This window comes from Pezoporus flaviventris, unplaced genomic scaffold (genome assembly GCF_033815535.1).
Source record: "Pezoporus flaviventris isolate CSIRO_AGI_PZ_B2104156 unplaced genomic scaffold, CSIRO_AGI_Pfla_v1 ptg000002l, whole genome shotgun sequence".
NCBI classification, from domain to species: domain Eukaryota; kingdom Metazoa; phylum Chordata; class Aves; order Psittaciformes; family Psittacidae; genus Pezoporus; species Pezoporus flaviventris.
The window spans coordinates 91,445,261-91,467,242 of NW_026892550.1; the positions used below are offsets into that span (position 1 = coordinate 91,445,261).

Sequence of the window (21,982 nt, forward strand, 5' to 3'; positions counted from 1 at the left end):
GCAAGACAATATCCAGATGGACTTTGAATATCTACAAAGAGGGAGAGTATACAAATTCTCTGGGCAACCTGCACCATTGATCAGTTGCTCTTACAGTAAAAAAGTGTTTCCTGATGTTCAGAGGGAGCATCCTATGTTTCAGTTTGTGCCCATTGTCTCTTTTCAATCACTGAACACCACTGAGAAGGATCTAGCTCCATCTTCTTTATACCTTCCCTTTAAATACTTATTTTTGACATCTCTCACTAGTTTCAGCTCCAGGTAGGTTCTGGCTGTCCTGACTGCATTTCTGCATGCTCAGGCAATGTCTCTGTATTTCTCCCAGGTTACCTGTTCCTGCTTCTAGCTTTTTTATACTTTCTGTGTTTGAGTTTTGCCAGGATCTACTTATTCATCCATGTAGGCCTCCTGGCATTTTTGCCTGGCTTCCTGCTCACTGGGATGATGGATTTTTGAGCTTAGAGGAAGTGATCCTTGAGTATCAACCAGCTTTTTTGGACTCCTCTTCCCTCCAGGGCCTCTTTCAAGCAGACCCCTGAAGAGCCCAGTCTGTTATCCTGAAGTCCAGGGCTCTGATCAACTTTTCTTTTGTCCTGCGCTCTCCTCTGAGGATCCTGAATGCCACCATGGTCACTGCAATTTAAGGCTACCTTTGACCTTCAGATCCCTCAGGAACCCTTCCTTCTTCAAAAGAATAAGATCCAGCACAGCATCTCTTGTTGTTGGCACCTCTGTCACTTGAGTGAGGAATTTGTCATCAGTGCTCTGCAGGAAAGCTCTGGATTGCTTATCCCTGCCTGTGTTGTCCTCCCTGTAGATACCACAGTGGTTTAAGTCCCTGGTGAGGACTGGGGCTTGTGAGTGTGAGGTTGCTTCTGCCTGTCTGTAGAGGGCCTCATCCACTTGTTCTTGGTGGTTAGGTGGCCTATAGTAGTTGTCCACTGCAGTGTCACCCATAATGGTTTGCTCTTTAATACTTACCCATAAGCTAAACTCCTTGCTCTCCAAGTGCTCTTTCACATAAAGGGGTATTCCACCACCTTACTTTCCAACATGTCCTTCCTAAAGACACTGTAGCACTGTAGTCATGCAAGCCATCCCACCATATCTCCATCATCTCAACAAGATCCTAACCATGAAACTGCACAAAAATATTTTAATTCCCTATGTTTATAATCTTTGTGTTTATTTGTGGGAAAAAAAAACCCAGCCTCCACAAATGATGGAAACAATTCAGATAAAAGCACTGTTTTTGCCAATGTGACTGTGAGTACTGTGGCAGCTTCTGCTAGCCAAGTTATGTCAATCAACAGTCACTCTTCACACCATCAACCAATATAGCTGGGGTGTCAGAAATTCCCAAAGCAAGAAACTGTTCCTACCTAAAAGAGCTTGTAAAAGTGCAGAAGTAAGAGTGTGCTCAACTGTTTGAATACTGATAGTTTGTACTTTCCTTTTTTTATTTTCTTTTTTTTTTAGATAGTACATTTAATCTCAATAATTTATCATTTGAGTAATACTGGCTTATTTACACATGGTTTTGTTTGTTAAAATATCTTTGGAAAAAGTAAAATCTCTATTCCTGTGTTGCAATCCACTAGAAGCAGCAGCATGGAACAATTCTGAAAAAAGAAATCTCTTTAGTTCTGGGACACAACTGCTTTTCTCTGTCAGATTGCATTGTTTTGGTTTGCTTCAAATTGATGTATTTTAAGTACATTTTTATATTTGACTTGAAAGTGCTAGAATAAAATCTTACAATAGTATATAACACCAAATTTTTGGACTAACCAAATGGAAACCTTTAGCAGGGTCATGACAGATCCCACTGCACCTGCCGTGTGATGGTAGTATATGAAGGTGAAATGCATCTAACATGTCAGGAGCTGAGTCATTCATCACAGAGCAAGAAATCTAAGTTCCCTTGTGTTTTTGTGTCTTTTCCTTTGCTGGTATTCACCCTGCCTATCTGACTTTGTTATACAACTTTTTTTGATCACCAAGAACATGTCTTGTTTGGTCTGTTTTTAGTCAGATACAGCTGTCATTTTTAGGACCTAGTGTCTTTGATTTATCAGAACAAAACAGGAGAAAATGGAATTTCTGGTAAAGTTTTACTGGATTGAGCACTGGTATTCCAGCATGCCAGCAATAACATTATTAAGAGTGAGAAGTATTTTTCAGGAGCCGTTTCTAATGCCAAATTAAGTATTTCTAGTGAGAAATCACTCTAATTGTTAGGTTGTCCCAGGTCTATTTTCAAATCCTCTCTGCTTTCAGATAAGGAGATTGTTAGATGATACCTAATAATGTTTTCAGTTGGATATTCCTGTCAAATGTTTACCTGACAACCAAATGTCATGGTTCTTTGTGGGTTTTTTGCCAACTGGAACTCTTATCTGAGTTGACTGTGGTAACTGAGTGCAAATTCCCACTAGTAACCAAGCCTGCTAAACTAGGCTGAACAATGGGAGGACGTGAAACTTGTGCTCCTTGCTGTTAACTAGCTTCACTTCCTTTCTCTATCCTGTTCAAGCCCTTAATTTTTCAATGCCCTACTCAGAATCCCAGAGGGAATGTTTCTGCCAGGTTCACAGGGCTTCAAGCTGGGCCCTTAATGAGGTGAACATTAAACACCGAAGTGAAGAACTTTGCCATTCTTGCTTTACTTTTGCCATGAGTTGTTTCACAGAAATCAGCACTGCTAATAGTAGAGTGAGATACTAAGCAATATAGATGAGGATCTATCAAGAGTTCTGCTTTTTGAGATTGGGTCTCCATCCGTCAGCTACCAGTTTTTGCTGTGGTAGAATACTGGCGAGTATGCAGTGATACTTCTGGATAGCATGGACTTCTCCGTAGATTTCCCAGCGTTGATTGGTGTTAGTAGTATTAGACACCCAAATGAGCATGAATGGAGCAGATAATGTTTCGTGATGAATCTTTGCAGAAGTCTTTCCTGTCAGCTGTGGCTAAAGGACTACAAAATGCCCTAAAAAAGGAAATGAAATTCAGCAGGGCATGTAGTGGACAAATTGAAACAAATTGCAGCTTTGTATCTAGCATCTTGACTGTGTTGGTATATGTGGCTTGGAAATGCAGTAATGGGAACTGCAAAGGAAAAACACTTTATTCCCAGTAACAATATAAAAGTTTTTTTTATGGTAGTATAGAAAAAATAAAATAACATAAAATAAAAAAAAACCAGTCTTCATTGAAGAAAAGAAATAGTAATTTCAGTTGGAAAAATATTAGTGTTGAAAGTGCGCTAGGTCTACCAGGATCTCTCAATATGCAGTAATTCCTTTGCTGTTCTAATACTGCAGAACCTGTTTTGATGCATCAATAAGATGGGAATGAAAACACAGTATACAAAACTGAAGTGTCAGCCATCCAGCCATCATCCATTTTGGTACCAAATTTTGCATCTTCTTTTCTCGCTTCCTTTCACTGAAACAATGGTTCTTTTATATCTTGACACTTTAGTATTTGCAAAGTGTTTTTGAAAGAAGAAATGCATCAGAAAGGTGCTAAGTATTCTTGCTTAGTATTCTTGCTTTCATTTAGAACTAATTTTCATTCAAGATGTTCTTGTCATGGCTTATACTTGGTGTGAAATCTGGAGGGGATGCTGCGATTTTAAGAATTTTGGGCTTACTTGTTTTGCTGGCAGAACACAAACACAGATATGTGAGGTTTTGCTCTAATTCTGTGGCTCAAGAGTAGCTTTTTGATGCAGATGAGGATTTGTATTCTAGAAGCTGCTTTGCTAAGGGCTGGCATAGAAATGTATCAGAGATTACTTGTTATACCTAGATTGGGATGTGCTCAGTGCATTTAATTCAACTCTCTAAGCATCACTGAATGGCCAAAGTGCTATCATAATTGTAGGGTTTTTTCTTTCTTCTCTTTGCATATCTGTAGCTAACAGACTGAAGTTTTCGATTCTTAGATACTTATTTATTTAAAAAAATTGAATATTCAAATAAAGGAGAGATTTTCTACCCAGACTTAGCACAGTTAATGCAAAATTTCTTGCCATTGTTAAGTTACAGGTGGGAAGAAGAAGTTCTGCAAGAACCTAATAGAAACACTGACATGTCTACCTGTCCCATGTTTATATAATAAACCAAAAATAAGTGGATGCTCTGTGTCTATTAGGAAAAACTTCCTTTGAGGTGAAGGCAAGTATGAAATGTTACATAGTCAAAATTCTCGTCTTTAAGGTCATTAATTCTTATGAAATTTTTTACAATAAATGGTGATCTGCAGACGATTTCTAAGGTTCTTAGTTCTTGACTTAGTGGGAAATGCAGATTCTTGTGTTATTTTTCCATCTGCCTGTGCATCTGTAAAACATTCAGGAATTCACAATCTGAAACCATTGATGTGAAATAAAGTGTAAACTGATACAGGTCTAATTTCTGTAAATACAACTTGGGAAATTGTATTAGGCATATTGCAGAGCCGTTAAGGCTTGCTCCAACTATATAGGAATGTAATGGCATTACGCCTGTTGCCTTGAATTTTGGAACAGGATCCGAATAAATGATCCTAAATAGTTCCAAGAACTGTTGTCTTTGGCTCTGAGTGGTATTTATTACCTCTAAAGTTTTGCCTTCAACAGTTGTCTTTATTCAAGTGCATGCTTACTTTCTATAAGAAATGATGGCTTACTTCACAGGACAAATGGAGGACTTAGATGGTATCTCCATTCGCCATTTCAGTACTATGGGAAATTTCATGTCATAAGAAGCACATTTCCCTCTGTATAAATGTGAAATTGCGTTGTGAATGAAATCTCTTAATTACCACTCAGCTTTGCTAGTTTTTTACTTGAGTCAGCAGCTGTCTTCCTGAAAAACACCATCATTTTGAAGCAGAAATTTAGCACTGAAGATTTTAATCCAATTTCATTCTTCCTAATCATTAAGAGAATAGTGGTGTAGCAGTCAGGAAGAAAAGGATTCTGCTTTTATAAACAGTACTCAACTTCTTGTATTAGTAAATTAGAACAGCATGTTCATGTTTATTCTTCACCTCCTCACTGACTCTCTCACTTCTGGTTTTGCTTCTAGTTTTTGGACCCCACCTTTCACTTTGGAGCTTCATTTTTTTTTACTAACCTAAGTTTCAATGCACATTTTAGGTCAAATGTATATATGTATCTCTGGGAAAAGGCTGTTGCCTTGAGACCAAAAGTGCGCAATTACTGACTCCAAAAACCAAGCTTATGGTAAGCTAGGTTGTGGATTTTTTTTTTTTTTTAATTTATGTATGAAAGTGTTCTTAGAAATTGAGGGGTGTGTGTGTTTAATGATGTCTGTAATTTTGACAGACGTGGGGTGTCGTGATGACCTCTGTAAGATTTGTGGGCTACTTGGTGAAATCTTTTAATTGCACCAACGATTTTTAATTTTCACTTAGGGTTGCACAGAGCATCAATTTTATCGGGAGTCCAGGTTGAAATCCTAATCTGTGCTATATGTAAATTGAGCAATTTTCCTTAACTGTAGTCTTCAAGTAAGACTGTGCCATGTTTACACACTGTAGTCTGTAATGAATGTTCTGAATATCGACAGTGAAAACGGTGCTGTAATTTGGGAGTGATTACTCCCTTGTTGCATCACCAAATGTGTGGTGACTGCTGTTTGCTATATTTGCCCTGTTTCCTCTTGTGTTTCAGCTATATTTCCCTGGTTTAGCCACTTGTTTTCCCTAATTTTACCCTTGGATCATGTGAGTACCTTGTGAGAGGCGTAGTTTCTTCATTGCACCACTGTTAGCACAGCAAAACCATGGGTCTATGGTCGTGCCTGGCAACCACAGTCCATTATGCCCAGTATAGTCCTCAATAATGAAAGCATTACACAGTTGGACAAGACTGGTAGGACTCATTAAAAACACACTCTTATCCTAAGGTTATCAAATGTACCTTCAAAGTATACCCTAGATTCTCTCTTAACGAGTGAGAGGGTTTTTCTTTTTGCCATTCATAACTACAGGGAACTCTAGTTTTCATATACCACTGGTAATAATAGCTAAAGTATTAAAACAAAGATGGATGTACTAAAAGCAAAGAGGCAGGATTCAAAAAACATTTTGTAATCCTCTGGGATAATGGCCTTAAGCCACGTCCTTGGGATTTATGCACTCATTTTTATTATTTGTCCTTTTTGACTGAAAGCTTTGTCACAAAGAGATTTGATAATAGCCTGTTCGGTATGATTGTAGGCTTTTTTATTCATGTAATAAAACAAATAATTTTGCACCATTTGTGGGTTTAGTCATTCTTGCTGTATGTGTTTCACCTCTGATTTCACCTTCAGTAGCTTGGATGGAGCTAGATAAGGACCTTTTGCTCACTTAGTCCTGTCCCATGGTGATACTACACAGAAATGCCTTCAATTTTGTGCTTTGATGTATTGGAACACTAGTAAGATACACATGTACCGTACTTGCAGTATATATATTGTGTAGTTGGCAAATGGGAATATAGGTTAGTAGAATTTGCAACTCTGTGTATTTTGACAAGCATTGCAACCACTAAAGGCCCATATTAAGATAAACAATCTAAAGCAGAGAAAAATATAGGAAATCCAGAATTTATTTCTTTAACTTGCAGACTTACTGCAGCCTCAGTTTTACAGTAATAAACGTTGCAGTGATAGAATCTCTAAAGGGTGGAAGTGAGTTTCAGATCTTAGACAGCTAGCTTATTCCAAGAGTCATGCACTCAAGCAGCTGAAGAAAGCATCCGTGAAAAAAAAGGTAACATGCCGGAGTAGGGAACTAAGAGATTAAGATATTGCTGGTTGGTTTTGCTGGTTTTGAGGTGGAAAATGTATCTGAGATGAATTTTTCTGGAAAGGAATTTCTTCTGGAAAGAAACACAGCCTTTGCCTTGCTTTTTCTGTGACTCCACATCATCTCACTACATTAAAACGTTACCTTTGTTTTTTATCCATAACCTGGTAATGAAAAAAATTGCTCTAGAGCTAGTCTTTTATGTCCTCTAAACTGAGTTAGCTTCCCTGCTGTGACTTCAATAATGCATCATTTTGTAAGTTCAGAGGATTTAATGCTTTTCAGGTGAATTTGTGAGTTGCTTTTAGATGGTTAAAAGGAAAATAGCTGTAATGGATTGGATGCAAAGCTGCTTCCCCGGCTTCTTTCTCATCCCACCCACTAACATGCAGACGCATCTACCTCTCATCTCCTCTTTGCCTGGTGCTATGTGTGAGTGCGTTTTGACAAACATTTTATGAACAGAGATCTATGAGGTGAAATAACAGTGGTGAGAAACGCAAATAGTTCTGACTTAGTAGATAACTACTTGCGCGTAGAGGGTGATGCTTTAGCAAATAAAAATATTTCTGTAGTAAAAGTTGCCACAGCAAATTAACCTGTCTCCTCTAGCTCTGTTGAAATAGAGCATCTCTAAATTTGTAAGTTACTTAGAATTAAAAAAAAAAAAAGTAGGGGCTTTTGGCCTATATTCTTCATAGAAGTTAGAAGATACTTTTTCTTTCTGTAAGGTTTCTTGAATATATATTCTGTCTGGAATATATATTCTGTCTGAGTTATCTGAATGCTGTATAAAGGAAGAATTTTTTCAGTTAGGACACTTTCAAGATGATCATGTTGTGACAACACAAATGGCTTTGTTTTTAAGATTTCAGACATAGTATATTTACAGATAGGAATTATGACTGAAATATTTTCCATATGTGGAGGAAATATTGATGTTGCATGTTGATTCACAGTAACTTAGGGTAGTTTTCCAAGTATGCATGATACAAGTATTACTTCACTTACTGAAACACGTGTGTATGTGGCGTTTCCAAGATGGGAGGGTAAAACGAGTTTGAACCACTACATTTTATTTTGTTGTGCGAACTTGGTGTAGTGATTTTACCTGTTACTTACTCTGCTGGTGTAAAGAGTATTTTAGGTACTTTGACTGGAGAGAATGAATTAGTGTGCTCTGGAAACATACCCAAATCTTTCACAAGTAACACTATATAGCGTAGACAAAGCTTTAAATTATATTGCTAGTATCATGCAATTGAAGGATTGTTCTCATTTGAATTTGATCTTATAGCTCTCTGTGTCTGGTAAGGAACCTGCAAAAGGGAGAGCCAGGCAGTACTGGGAGATTCTGGAATAATATCCAAGGCAGCTACAGCCAAATTGGCTGTTGGGTGCTTAGTTTATACATGTCTTAATAGAATATATTCTTGGCCTAACAGGGTTAACCAGTGTGAATTCTTACAGGTTTCTTCTGTGTCCACTTGGTTTGCCTACATCTGTCCAGATTTTCATACTTTCAGCAGCTCATAATCAAAAAAGTTTGTAAAGCTGAAGTGGGATGGGGATCCTGGGGATGTGGAAACTTTCATACAGGGTATGAGTATGTTCTCCAAGTTGCATGCTGCTGGCTTCTGAAGGTTTTTTTGAGCATGGAAGATAGTAAAACAGTAAGAGCATTACAGCTCTGTAAAACCAAGTGCCGTTTTTTGTTCCTTGATGACTGTCCCTTTGCATTCATATACCAGAAGTGTGTTACAACTGTGTTTTAAATCAACTCTTTGCTTACTTGTACTGTTATAATGTGCCTTGAGGTTTGAAAGAGGTGCTATACTTTCAATCACACTTAAAACCAACCATACAAAAGAATTTGATAGAAATAAAACTCATCCCTGGTCAAGTACTTGGTAGATCTCTTTATTGTGACAACTGTGTAAGTTTTTGGGAAGATTCTCTCTGCACCAGAACCCCTCATTCAGTCAGTTTCAATCACAACAGGCAGTGGAGTTTCTAGCTAGTGGTCCAGTGGAACAAAAAGGGGTACAAAATAGATAGCTGAGCTACTAAAAGGTCAAGCATTTCATGTGACTTAAGAGATCTGACTTTCAGGATTGAACGACTTCATTTACAAATCTGTCCAACCCTATCATAACTTAGTAAAATGACTGTCTGTTGCTTCACTGGTGGGCTTGCAAGGTTCTTTAGTGTATGGGTTACTCCTGGTAAGAAGAAACCTTGTCATCCTGCTGAAGCCTGGAGAGAACATATTGTGGACAAACAAATAAACAAAAAAAACCTCCATAGTTGAAGGTTTGCCTCATTAATGTGATTAAATGTTGATTGTTTGAGGGGAAGAAGTTGGTAGGCTTCCTTACTGATTTGTGTTTTTTGTCTTTTGAAAATGCACTTCTTTACTCTTATGTCCATGTAAGATGCTTTTTGTTTTTATGAATTCATTGTTACATTTTTTTGCATTCAGTGTTATTCAAATTGATCTGCTTCTGTTTTTCTGCTTCTGCAGTTGTAATATTGAAGCTGACTGTTGTCCAGAGTATATTTCCTTTTGTATTGTCTTTCCTTCAAAATGTTAGCCTGACAGTAAATTGTGTAGTGTTTTGTTTTTCCCCTAGGGGTAGTTGCAGAGATTAGCAGGACAATGAAATAGTAGGGGGAAGCATCTGGAAGGCAAGACTTTCCAGATGGATATACTTTTGAGATATAATAATGGATGTGCTTGGTATTTTGTTTTGTTTTTCAAGAGAGTAGGGTGCAGAAATTTTGCTCTGCATCTCTTAGTATTTTCATTTGTCTCTTTTTCATAATGAGATGTTTGTTAATGCCAGAGGAATTACTCTGATCATTTGACCCGATGGAATCGGGCTGTAGAATTCCAGCAGCTATTCCTGGCTCCAGGAATTAAAAATCCATAAATAATGATTAAGATGTATGCAGTACTGAGATTTTCCATCTTCATTTTTGAAATTTTGAGTCATAAAGAAGGTACCACATTTCACAGTTTGACCCACTGATTGTTTATCTTGCATTGTCAGTTATGTGTCCTGGTTTCTTCCCCAGGTATTTCTGTAGGAAGCCAATTGATCAGCATGGATTAAAAGCGCAGACTATTCAGAAAATACAGTACACAAGTGCCCAGCTGACCTTGAGAAAATATTTAAAGATCATGAATCAAACAAAAACTATGTGAGCTCAAAAGACTGGATACCTATACTGAGGTTAGTAGTAGCAAATCTTAAGCGGTATAAACAACTGCAGTTTTTAAAAAAAGCTTAAGAATATGATAGCACATTCTGTTAGTAGCTCTCTGAATACAGTAGGTCAGTTGGAATAAAAAAAGGCTTTGCATTTCTCAACAAAAGATAACTATATCCAACAGATGGGAGCCAGCTAAAAGTTTCAAATTAACTACTCTAGCAAGAATAAAAACCTATATGCTATTTGGAATTATTCTTTTCCCTCCTTCTAAAATTCCTTGTTGCTTTTTGGCTGGTCCAAGATTCAGTATTACCAGTAAAAGTACAGTATTTTCCCACAAGATGATCTGTAATTGAAGGAAAAGAACAGGTTATGTTTCAATAACAGTTCTTAAAATCACTCTATTGAAATTTAAACTAACCTGTCTCTGGAAATAAGCAAATTTTTTTTCCCTGTAAAGCTAACTCATTTCTTCTCTAAGCCAAGTAGTAACCTGATATTTTTCTGAACAAAGTGAAAATCAATAACTGAACTTGGACAATCTGCTCCCTTGATAACTGCAGTCTACTGTTACTTTCCTGCATTGGCAGCATTAAGCTGCAATTCAGTTTCTTTTTTGATTATAACCTGTTATTATTTGGTTATAATAGAAGATCCTTTATAATTTCAAGTGAGTTTTCAGGGAAATTTTATGATAATTTGTCACTTCATCTGTATGTTTGCCTAAATGATCTTTATAGGAGCAAGAGGTAAAGTAAGGGGAGAGGAGAAAGAAGGAAGACTACAGGACTGGCTAGATCACAAAGCATCTCAGACTTAAGTGTTGTTCTGTTTTTGGGGTAGGCTTCTGACTAGAAACACCCCCAGCTGACATCTGTGGAGTATGTGATCAGCTTTCAGTTGTCCCTGAAACTTGCTACTGAAGCATGAATCTCAGCATCAATCTCAAGAAGATTAGCACTCATCTGTTACCCTCAAGAGATTTAGTAGTAGATAAAACTGCGCTAAGGCACATTTCTGTGCAGTTCTCTTCACTGATGCCATTGACTGCTTCTAACACTCTTAAAAACTTTAAAACATGGAAGATTAAAAAACTGACAAATTCCTCCTTGAGCTTTTCTTGGAGTGGTCTGTTATGCAAGTCATCTCCCTGTCTGTCTTCCAAGCATATGTGTGATTTTTTGTGGTATTTGGAAGTTGTCTTTAAACTAGCTGTGTGAATGTTTTCTTGGAATGGCCGTGGGTGATACTCTGTAATGGCGGTTTCCTCCTAGTCCCCAAAGGGATCTCCTTCTTATCTAAACAGTTGCACTGCTCATATTATAAAAATTTGTATTTGTCTGTATGTGAATGGAAAACATTGAGACGGTTTTGGTTTTGTTTAAAACTTGAAAGGGCTGATGAAGGAAAAGTTCTGTTTCAGAAATGGAATAACACCTGAAACCAAGCCAAAAATACTCTTTGGCATATCTTTTATCTTAATATATTGTGTGCTAGAGCCATTCCATATATCGCTTCTGCCGTGAGAGGTGGCATGCTAAGTTACAGAACAAGGATTACTTTGCACCTTCTCTATTAAATTTGCAAACACAAATGAGGGGGTAGGGTAGAGATTAGTCGCTTCATCTTAAAAGAAGTTCAGATCCACAGTAGCTGTAAATTACTGCTTTTTTTTTTTTTCCTTCTTTTAACCTGATGCAGGCTTAAAAAGATTCACTAGACTTGTGAATTCAAGAACAGACTGCTGCATTAGCATGTTTGGTCATGTTTTGCTTTCTCTGCCAAGAATTGTTTTTCTATCTATTAATTGGAGCTGTCGCTGTGCATGCTGAAGTAATAGTGATTTTTACATGCTGAACTAGCATACCAATCAGTAATTAGCCACAAGTTCAAAGTTCTGCTCTCTGGTGTATTGGTTAAGGTTCACAACCAAAGTACTGCCTTTGTCTCATGGACTCTATTTCAATTTCAAGTTGATATTAGAAGCAGGAGATAATTCTTTACTGTATGTTCCCTTGCAAGTGGGTATTTATTCTAAGTTAATCAGCACCATAACTTAAAGGAAGGTGGTCTGCTAGGGTGACACCTGGTCTGGACATTATGTGTGTAAAGACTCAGAGTGCTCCTGAGTTGGAACTTCTAAAGGATTCTTGTAAACATGATAAAAAGAATAGTTAATTGTGCATTTTTCACCCATTGGTAATACCAATTTCATAAAGTTGATATGTGGTGCTGTCAAATTGTAGGCTTATCCTGCTTGGATGTGCAATCCTGCAGTGTTACTCTTGGACAAGCTGTCTATGCTAATTTACTCAAAATACTGGGACTGGTGCGGGGGAAAAGCAACAGTTTGCACATGTATTTATGGCCAGTGGAAATCTGAAGACAAAGCAAAGTGGTTACTGACTTCTTACACTTCTCATTAAATTATTTTAAAAGCAGTACCTTTATGTACTACCTTTATAGTACCTTTATGACCATTTCAGGATGGATAGTTAAAAACTCAGATCAATCTATCAAGACTAACAAGTGTTAATGACCAGAATGTGATAGATAACAGCACCCTTAGAAACACTTGGCCACTACGGGTGTAGAAGTGGAGATTTATAAAAGAAATACTAAGATTTTATGAATTCAGTATGAATGGAAATGCGTAGGTGTGTAAGCACCAGAAGAGACAGCCGAACAAAGCGGAACAGTTAAAAGCGCAGCCTGTATTGATAATAAAGAACACTATTCCCAGGACAACATTCTCAGCAGTAAAATGGAGGAAAATGGTTTTCCAGACCAAAAGACCTGCGCTTTGATAAAGCCAGTGCACAGATGGCTTGTAAGCGGAAGACCCTCTATCCTAGCACAAGAAAAAACACTTTGACATACCGTGTATGCCATTTCTCTTCCTGTTAGGTTACAAGGAAAACAGACATACATTCCAAGTGAGGAAAAAACCCAACCCTGATGGTACTACCAGAGTAGAAACCGGCCTGGGATTTTTGGAAATTGAATTTAGCAAGACTTTGAGGCTGAGAACCACAACAACTAATGATGCCTAAGTGATGTGTAAAAGTTTGTCTGAAAGCTGGCTTGTCAGGGAGCAGGAATTCTGGAGACATGGTATGGACTTGACAGCTATGATCTTGTCTTCTCTGTGCAGATTATTTGGGCATACGTATCTTGGTGGTTGTGAGAGTACAAGGCTTAAACATTTAAATTAATGAAATCTATGAGAGAATGAGTGTTAGTGGGTAAACCCAGATTATTTGGAGACTTTGTAAAGCAATAGCATGCTTTACAAACCATGAGTTCTTGTATTTTTGAGTAATTTCTATATAAAGAAGATACTACTTACCATTTCACAAAATTTCCATCATTAGAATGGTTGTTTTGTGCTGGTTTATTAGTTAAAAGATGTTGTGATAGTTTCCAAGAAGGCAGCCTATGAAAAATCTGGGGAACTTGTTGCTTTGTAAAACAAGTGCTACATCTGATAATACTAAATTGTTATCCTTTAGACACGTGAACAACCTGCTTTTGTGGATACTATTATTGTCATGATATTTGCTTTGGAAGCTTTTGCTGATTTCATTAGAAATTTCTTTAAAAACATTAATTTCCTTTTCTTTTAGAGAAATTTAACTTATTGTTTGTTTCCTCAATCTTGATCATTGTAATCAATTGAAGTGTTTGTTAACTTTTGTGAACTCTTGACCATCCATAGTATGCAAGCCAGAAAATATGGCAAAGGGCTTGCTGTGTTGAATTGCTTCCTTTTGTAAATTTTGTGTGTGTCACTCAATGTTTTTATCTGATCTTTGGACTCTTTGTATTGCCAGATGTAAACGGTCACGTGTAAACATCCTTGAGGGGGTGATATGTGTGTTTAATGAAGTCTGTAAGAATCTATCTGGAATTTTTGTGCCTCGGTTGGAAAAAGGGGGTTTGTTGTTGGTTTTTTCTTTTTTTCTTTTGGCCTCTTATGTATGTGGTTTTACAGGTACAGCCCCTTTTCATGCATGTTGGGAAGCGTTGTAAATGATGTGGATTTTAATGGCATGGAGTAAAGGTAAAATCAGTGCAATCTCCTTTGGATGCATAACACAGCTGATTCCCATGAACTGAGGCTGTGTTTTATTTCTGGCTGTTGTTATTAGGTCTTTTTCTTTGACGTTTCCATTGGCTGGAGGAAATCTGTTGGTTTTTTGTGGGTTTTTTTTTTGGAGTAAACCATGAACAGCTCAAGGATGATGAGTCACTGGTGGAACAGTGTTTGCCCCACTGGCAGTCGTGCCAGGACCTTGAGGCAGCACTAGAGGCGGGTTTGGGAGACTCTGAGATGCTCCCTTGCACCTGGCTTTGAACTGACAGTAGGCAAGTCTCTTGCAGGCAGGAAGGCTGCTGTGTTCTGCCAAGCTGGAATAGAGATTTTGGAAAAATTGCTTCCATTTTCTGACCTAATTACAGTTAATTACGATAATTTTCCCTGGAAGTGATTGATGCAGGGACCAATGTGATATGGCCATGTTCTCATCTGGGAGAAAAGGCTGACGTTTCCTAGCATGCTAGAGGTTGTATAAAAGGTTTCTGAGTGCCTGTTCTTTAGAAAATTTAACCAGAAAACTGGTATCTTCTTTAGAAAATTTAACCCTTTCAGAATGTGAGACCTGAAGTTTGGTTTTTTTTTGCAAAATCTCTTCACACTTTCCAGTAGTTCCAGCATGAACTTTTTCAGAGTTTTTAGCTTATTCCTTCAGAAATATAGATACAAATGGTGGAAAAATACATATATAGTAATTGTACTTTCCTTTAAGCATTGTGAGAGAGGGCATCAATTGAGCCATGGGCTAAATGCATCTTCAGCATCTCTGTTCCATCACATTTCATGTTATGTGACAGTGATGCACCTCCATCTTGAAGGAGAAAATGTGTCTTCCTCAGCTTTGCATAGCAGCTTTAGTTGTCTCAAGATTTCCACGCAGGAAACACAAAGCTTGAGAGGTAATGTAGGTCCATGTTATTGAGCTCTGAGATTCCAGCACTGATAGTGGCTGATAGTCTGAGCCAGAATTGAGCTCCAGTGGTAGAAACTGCTTTTGAAAAAGCATATTGATGTCAAGCTGTGAGAGAGAAAAAATCAGCTAAGTGAAGGAGGGAAATCAGTATTGAAATTACTTGGAATAAATTCTCTGTTTTTTGATTTATTTTTTTTTTTTTTTATTATTAATGTGTACTGAAATTTATGCAAAACAGCAAAAATGACAATCCCCTGTGCCCTGGAGTGTTTATGTCAAGTTTAGCATGGTGAAATTCTCATCTATACTGGAACACTTTCATGCCAATAAAAGAAAATTAATGAAACAATAACCATGGGTATTTAGGAATCTAGTAGTAATACAGGTACTGGATCATAACTGCTGAACTGTTAAATTGCTCAAAGTTGCATCACAGAAAACGTGCAAGACCCTAAAATTAAAAACTAAGCACTCTAAGAAATGTCAGAATTAAGGCTTCCTATGCAGCTGTTAGTTAAACCTGTTGTACAGACATTTCCTGGAGGAGATAGTAAGCAGATATTTCAACTCACAATATGACTTGACAGCTTGAAACTTTGATGGAACACACTGTTCTGAAGAATGTTTTGACACTTCAGAGTCAACTTCTATGGTACTTCTCAATCAAAAACATAATTTTCTATATTACAGGCTGAAGTGTTTCATTTTGGGCATTTGAATGGCTGTGACCCTACTCCATGTCTTTCCTTAAAACATCTTGATACACCTGAAGGCTAGGCATGTTGATTGACCTCTTTGGTTAGATTGCATATTGTGTGGTGCGACTGCATGTTGTGTGGTCATACAAAATGCTTGTTGCTCAGTGATTTATGACTGGAGATGTTTAAAGCTCAGCCAGTATCAGTGAAGTTATACAAATGACCTCCTTGTGCTAGACTGTAAATTGCAGAGCATGATGTAACGATCTGAACAAAATCAGTGTTCAGGGAGGCAGACAGCATAGAAACCCCCTTAGATTTGGGGGTTTTGGCAAAGGTATAAATGAGTGGAAAGAGGACCTTGTATTGAAGGTTGTGTGATACTCTCCAACCTAAGAATCACCACTTGTGCTCTCTATAACTAGATAAGGAAGCTTTTGTTGCTGTCTTTTGCAAAAAAATAATGTATTTATCAAATTTTCTTCTCTTTGGCATTGTTGTAAGCACTGCTTAGATACAGAACACTGTTTAAATACAAAATCAGAATACTAGCTGGTCCTGACTGATCACTCCAGACCCAAGCCTTTTCATGGCTTTGGCATACTAGGAGAGTTCTTCTTTAATTCAATATATTTTTTTTTTTTTTTAATTTATTCCATCAGAGATACATAAAAGTTTTTTGTAATTAAACTGAATTTTTTTTTTCTTTGGTGATGGTGGCGGTAGGGTGAATGAGAAGAGAAGGAGCAGTGGAAGTGGTAAAATAAAAGTCAATGCAGCTGTTTAGGGAGGGCTGAAGTTTGTGATCATCTTGATCTACAGGGCTGAACTTGAGAGCTGAGCTGGTTTGCACTGTTAAATACGTTACAGCATTTTGAGTTGTCCTGGAAGATGCATGAATGACAGTGCGAGCCCATTTAGAGAGGAAGAGTCCCCTTGCTCCCTGTGTTCATGCAGTACAAAAGTATGAATACAAATACAAGTCCTACCTTGAAAATTCATTTTTCCATGTTAAATTTTGCTTGACTTTCTTTCAAGAAGTCTGGGATGATACCCATTATGATAGAGATGTTTTTGAAGATTTTGTTCATAGTCAAGATGGTAAAACGCTTCAGTGGGGAATAAATAGGACCAAGACATCTACAGTTTCTCAAGTTCTTGAGGTTCACATGCCAGGGGTTTCTATCAGCTGTGTCAGTATATAAGTGTATGATACCAAAAAGTGGGTTCTGTTGCCAGCATTTGTGCTTTTCCTGTTTGTAAGAATCAGTAGGCATCACGTCGTCTTTTTTTCCTAGGCAGTCTTAACAGGAGTTCTTTGCAGCTATTGACAGCCTTTCTCGTAGTGAACAAATGCACCACGTAAGGTTAGCTTACTTCCTGGAGTAAGCAGGAATGCTTCTTAGATCTCCAGCAGACTATTAAAGAATTGGTGTCATCATTCCTGCCAGTTTGCCCATTTTCTGGTGGGTGATAATTGTGTTCAGTGAATAATAAACACTTATGTTGTGGACTTTTTTCTTTTCACTGTTCCTAACTTTCTCAATGGACAGCTGCCAACTTCATCTATCCTTAAAGTAAGCCAAGAGAATATGTGGGCTTTAAAATGAGTCTCTATGCAAGTGCTGTGAAAGCTCTTTTCCTTAAAATAAGAAGTACAAAAGCCTGTAGAATTGTAAAAAAAAATTGTGATGGTGATAAACATATCTTGGAGGATGACAAAATTATTGTTGCCTGAAACCCAAACTCTGCCGCACTGATGGTATGAAAGTTAATCTGAGTTTCATTACCGACCTTCAGAGAGGACCAAAGGACAAGAAATGGACTTTTAAGATACTTAAAAAAAAATAAATCTATCTTATGAATTTGCCCTAGATTAATAAATTTGTTTGCAACAGATGAGTAAGTCAACCTCATAATTTTAGTTAGACAAGCAAGTCAGTAGTAATGCTGATTCTGTTGTTCCTTAATGGCTTCCTGAATATAAATACAGAAATGCTGCCCTTCAAAAAGGGAGAAAGAAACGACATACCACAGTATACCGACATACCACATTCATGAATAAACTATGAATATAGTATATTCATATTTGAATATACTAACCATGACCTGCATTTCTACTGCCTTTCCTGACAGCTGGTTTTCATGGCTTGAGTGGCACATGTACCTCTGTTCCCTTTTTTTTTGTCTCAAAAGTTCAATCCAACATCTTTACCTTTGGTTGAATTTCAAAATCTCCTGAATCTGGGTTGTAGTGCCTCTGATACATTCCTTCTTAACCACTGGGTTGAGCTGAGCCGTTATACTTGGATTCTTTTCTTCAGATCTGTAGTGAATATAATGTCTTCTTAAACAGTTTTAAGTATAGAACAGAAGTAGAGGACAAAAAGTATTTTTAGAGTAAGTAGTTGTCTGCAAGCCTATTTGTTGTTCCTAAGCATCATGTCTAGATAGATACAACATTGTCTATGAAGCTATACGTATCTTTATGTCAACCTGTTGAGACTCCTCAAAGCCAAGGCTGCGTCGTCTTCCTTCTGCAAAGCCATTTTGAAATCACTGTAGAAATGTTGATTGTCTTGTGCTCCCAGGTCTCTGGATGTCCTGCAGCAAATCTTATGACTCCCTTATTGTTTATCATTAATTTGTCAAATAATTGGGGTTGGAAGGTATCTTGGGAAGTCAGCTAGTCCTGCCTCTAGCTTATGGTACAGTTTACGATAATCCAGTCAGAAGAACAGCTTTTTTTTTGCTAATTAACTGCTAAGTCAAGACTGTGTTAGACTTTAGAAACATTTTACAGCAAAATCCCTGTAAACTTCTAAAACACGTCTTAAAAAATGTTTTACTTTCCCTCAGTTGTATTTTATGGGCCTCTTTCTCTTCCCTTCCTTAATTTTCTCCCCTTTCAAGCAGTGCTTTCTTGAATGTTCTATTTCTGTGATGGATTATTCAGTTTGCAGCAGTGGAAAGTCATGCTTTTGCCTAATGCCTTTTATTAAGTTGCAGGCATCTGGAACCATGGCTGCCTTTGTCTGCCAATGTTGATAAACAGGGGAGTGGGGTGAGAGATCCATTGTGGAAAATGAAAAGAGAAGGGTGACAGGAGATACTGAACTCACATAACATCTTTTTTTCATTGCAGTGTGTTAGATACCTTTAGAAAATGTGTTTGGGAGAATTGCATTCAGTAGTGTTTGCAGGCAGTGTGTATAGAGTCTTTAAAATTAAAGCCTTCCTCAACCTGCACTACTACAGGTTGAAGAAGATAACTAGTATTAAGGGAAGGGGTAGTACTGCCAGCTACAGGGCACCTGGCAGCTCACTAAGAAAGTGACATTTGGTTGGTGTTGGGAAGTGAAAGCTGCTTATAATGTTCTAAAGTGTGTGTGCGAAAGGTGACCTGATGTGTGTTTCACAGTGTACTTAGATTTCTCAGCTCTGCTACTTTTTTTCTGAGCACTAAAACTTGCTTGTGCTTTAGAGGAAAGCAAGCGAGATACTTTAGTATTTCAATTACTAGACAAAGCAAAGTTTGTAGTATGCATAGTAAAGAAAGTGCTTCCACAGAAGCCTAAAAGGAAAAACAAGAAACTTGGCTCATCGAGTGTGCCACTGAAATGATGTTTATCAGTAAAGTAGTTTTAATAGATTCAGTATCTGGTCAGCTGAGATGAAGGGAAAAGCATTGTCTGTGTGCATAGCACTCTGTGAAGCTTTATAATAAAGTGAACAGGAACAGAAATAATTGCTAATCTTGAAGCAGTATGTGACATCTAAAGGGAGGATTTAACCGGTGCTGTATGATTCATGACAGTGGCAAGGGCTGGGAAACTAAGGGAACAGTTGTGGGAAGCTTCCTGATTTTATAATGGATTCTTAAAGTAGCGTTCAGGTTGTTATAACAAGAAAAAAAAAAAAAGAAAAAAAAGAAAAAGAGTGTATTTTCCACTGCTGGGGATGCTGTGCAACCTCCCCTCTCTCTGGGGCCAGGAGACATGAAATATTGATGCAGTGGGAGATATTTCTGTAACACCTTTGACAGAGTACTGTGGGGTAGGTTCTTTCATCCCTTTTATGTCTGAGATGTGAGTTCTGAAGTTCTGTCCTTCAGCCAGCCAAGTTGAGTTCCCTTAGGAAGTGGAAACTTCATCAAGTGCTGGTGGCCATTCTGTTATATACTCTTAATTCAGGGGAAAAAGGGAGCTGAAGCTTTGTGAAAGTTTAGGCCTGTATTTGATTCGAAAAGGCAAAGCTAGGCTGCTTCAATAAGCAAAAAATTCCCTTGCACCTCTCTCTGTTGTCTCAGGCTCCTTTCTAGCTTCAGGTAGTGAGTGTCTTACAGCAGGGCTTAGAGTATCTTTGGAGCTTTATGATGTATGTAGATCTGTATGTAAATGAAGGTTTAAGATTTGCAAAAGGCAATAAATCTTGTGTCCATTTGCCTTGCAAAATTTCTTATCCACAGTTGGTGAGTGGGAGAGTGTATTTGTTACTGGCAGAGCCTGTCAAATCTATAATTCACAATTGTTTAGAAAAAATTACATTATAATACAACTTTCTAGAATGTTTCCTAGTGCTGAAAGTTTTAAAACAAATGTATTTAGTTCAGACTGGAGATTTTTGCTAAGGTCGGTTTTCCTGTCTGGGAGCTGGGAGTGTTATGGCTGTCATTAGATAGATATTCATTACACTGACAGTGTAATGAACATTTTTTTCAGCCACTGAAACTATTTCTCCTGATCCTTTTACGTGGAAAACTTTGGTCTGCTTTTCTGTCTTGCCTGTGTTAGCAGTATATGATGTAACCTTTTTATTCAGATCAAAGACAGGTTTCTGGATCTTTGTGTGTATATATATATATATATATACATAAAAATATATATAATTATTTTTATATTCAGTGTCAAATTAATTTTTGGAATGTGTGGTGATCCTTGTTTTCAGGATGAGCTGTTATTCTTCCCTCCTACCTCACACCTCCAGTATGTATGACTTGTGAGTAAGTTTCCATTTCTGCCCTCTCTTCTTTGAAGCTGGCAACCTTATCTGTGCTTCGTCCTATGCATCTGTATGTAATGCAGTGTGGTGAGCAGTAGAAGCTGTTTACCACAACTGCTTCCAGGGGAAATTACTTATATAGGTGGTATAGATCACCAAGGAATTGTCATACAAACCAAAATTTCTTACCATATATACCTATCAAATATTATTGTCTGCAAATGATCAGACAGTAATGTATTGCATTTTCTTTGTGTTAATGTGATGATTTAGTGTTTATTCCTTGCTGCAGGAGGGCATCAGGAGTATTTTCAATGATAAAACTTAACTTTGTCCTGTACAGACAGAAGTGGTTAGGAATTATATTAGTATATCATTCACCACATACCACAGGTGCCAAAAACAGAAAGACATTTGTTCTTCTGAACTGTGACAGCTCTCTTACATCTTGGTGAGTTTTATTATTTAGTCATATGAGTAGGCATATTAGTCAGCAAGTAGATTGCCTCATTTTGACCTTATTCATTTATTTCTAAAGGAGAAAAATCTAGTCAGTAATCCTACTTGACTCAGGATTTGGAAAGGTGCCTAGGAAAATGGTTGTTCTATGCCTTGGACTATTCATGTTCCTTCATAATTGGTCATATGTTGTGTTTTTGCATACTCTGCTACTATTCCTTATCCTATTGTAAACAGGAGGTTTTCGATAAGTTGTATTTTGGTTTAATTAATGGATTGTCCACTTGAGTTTACTGTCCTACTTGTAAAGGCAGTATCGGCATGGAAACATACACAGTCTCCCACAGCATCCTCACGGCTAAAATGAGGAAGTGTGGACTGGATGATCAGGTAGTGAGGTGGACTGCGAACTGGCTGAAGGAGAGAAGCCAGAGAGTTGTAGTCTATGGGGCTGAGTCTAGTTGGAGGCCTGTAACTAGTGGAGTGCCTCAAGGGTCAGTACTGGGACCGGTATTATTTAATATATTCATCAATGATTTAGATGAGGGAATTGAGTGTACTATCAGCAAGTTTGCTGATGACACTAAGCTGGGAGGAGTGGCTGGTACGCCAGAAGGCTGTGCTGCCATCCAGCGAGACCTGGATAGGCTGGAGAGTTGGGCAGGGAGTAACTTGATGAAATATAACAAGGGAAAGTGTAGAGTCCTGCATCTGGGCAGGAACAACCCCAGGTTCCAGTATAGGTTGGGGAACGACCTGTTAGAGAGCAGTGTAGGGGAGAGGGACCTGGGG

The 21,982-nt window shown here is 37.8% G+C and overlaps 1 protein-coding gene across 5 annotated transcripts in view; it reads left to right on the forward strand.

Moving 5' to 3' along the window:
• The window catches only part of LARGE1 (LARGE xylosyl- and glucuronyltransferase 1), a 278,219-nt gene that overhangs the window by 9,131 nt on the left and 247,106 nt on the right, over positions 1–21,982 (forward strand). Inside the window, exon 3 of one of the 5 annotated variants that reach the window (XM_061445076.1) lies at positions 9,886–10,043. The exons of the other annotated variants lie outside the window; for them this stretch is intronic. The gene's annotated coding sequence lies outside the window, so the exon portion shown is untranslated. The remainder of the gene's footprint in view (positions 1–9,885; positions 10,044–21,982) is intronic. 5 annotated transcript variants of the gene reach the window in all.